A 1475-nucleotide genomic window follows, 5' to 3' on the forward strand; every position below is an offset into this window, starting at 1 on the left:
ACATGTATGGTGGCCATTGTCTTGAACTGTCAGGCCCAGACCTCTCCCCACCCTTCTGGTAACAGATCCTAAGCCCAGAAGTTCTATGGTAGACTAGTGATGGCTCCATCCTCTTGACTGGAGTGGGGACAGCAGCCACAGAGACCAAGGATGGGCTTGTGACCCAAGGAAGGATCAATCAGAATCCCTCCCTGGGGTCTTCTGGCAGGAAGCACTAAAAAATTGTGAATCTAGAGTTCCCCACGGCAGCATTCTCTATCCCATGGAGAAATCTGTCTGCATTAAAGAGTGAAGTCAAACAAGAATGAGAGAGACAAGGACTTCCCTGGTGGTCCAGTGGGTAAGACTCTGCACTCCCAATGCAGGGGGCCCAGGTTCAATCCCTGGTCGGGGAATTAGATCCCCCATGCATGCCACAATTAAGAGTTTGCATGCCACAACTAAAGATCCCACATGCTGCAAGTAAGACCCGGCTCAGCCTAAATATATTAATTAATTAAATAAATATTTATTTAAAAAAAAAAAAGAATGAGAGAGACAGAGGGAAAAAAGGTAGACATTGACCACCATCTTTTGAGTACCTCAGGCCAACTCCAGTCTTACCCTTTGTATAGTTAGGTTACTGGGGTGAATAAACTTCGCCTTTAGATTTAAATTAGTTCAAGATGAGTCTCTATTAACTTACCAACAAAAAATTTCTTACTCACGGAAACATCTCATCTTGCCACTCAATTTTGTGTCCCACAGACATAAGGATGAAAATAACTTGAATTTGTATTGATGCTTGGTGTTCAAGGCAGTCATCCTGTTATCTTTCTGTATCTACCATGTCATGTGCACTCTGTCAAGGTACTGGAGGCACAGGAGAGAACAAAGTGGTGCTCTTGGAGCTTACAGTCCAAGTAATCACACCAATAAATGTTCATATTACAATTTTTTTTTTTTTTTTTGGCCACACCACACGACTTGTGGAATCCCAGTTCCCCGACCAGGGACCAAACCTGGGCCCCCGGCAGTGGAAGCGCAAAGTAATAACCACTGGACTGCCAGAGAATTCCCTACAATTTTTTTAAATGCTACAGAAGATAATGATAGTAAGAATCAATCCTGGGCTTCCCTGGTGGCGCAGTGGTTGAGAATCTGCCTGCCAATGCAGGGGACACAGGTTCGAGCCCTGGTCTGGGAGGATCTCACACGCCGCGGAGCAACTAAGCCCGTGAGCCACAACTACTGAGCCTGTGCGTCTGGAGCCTGTGCTTCGCAACAAGAGAGGCCGCGATAGTGAGAGGCCCGCGCATCGCGATGAAGAGTGGCCCCCACTTGCCGCAACTAGAGAAAGCCCTCACACAGAAACGAAGACTCAACACAGCCAAAATTAAATAAATAAAAATAAATAAATTTTTTAAAAAATCAATCCTACTGGGGAATGGGAGTGGGAGCAGGGAGTCTCCTCTCCAAGAGTGGCTTTTGATATT

At 45.7% G+C, this 1475-nt stretch overlaps 1 non-coding gene across 1 annotated transcript; it reads left to right on the forward strand.

The window, feature by feature from the left end:
• The first annotated feature begins 322 nt into the window (after nt 1–322).
• TRNAG-CCC (transfer RNA glycine (anticodon CCC)) lies at nt 323–395 on the forward strand. Its single transcript has one exon. It is a non-coding gene; the product is annotated as a tRNA-Gly (tRNA).
• Nucleotides 396–1475: the final 1080 nt, after the last annotated feature.

This window comes from Eubalaena glacialis, chromosome 15 (assembly GCF_028564815.1).
Source record: "Eubalaena glacialis isolate mEubGla1 chromosome 15, mEubGla1.1.hap2.+ XY, whole genome shotgun sequence".
Classification (NCBI taxonomy): Eukaryota; Metazoa; Chordata; class Mammalia; order Artiodactyla; family Balaenidae; genus Eubalaena; species Eubalaena glacialis.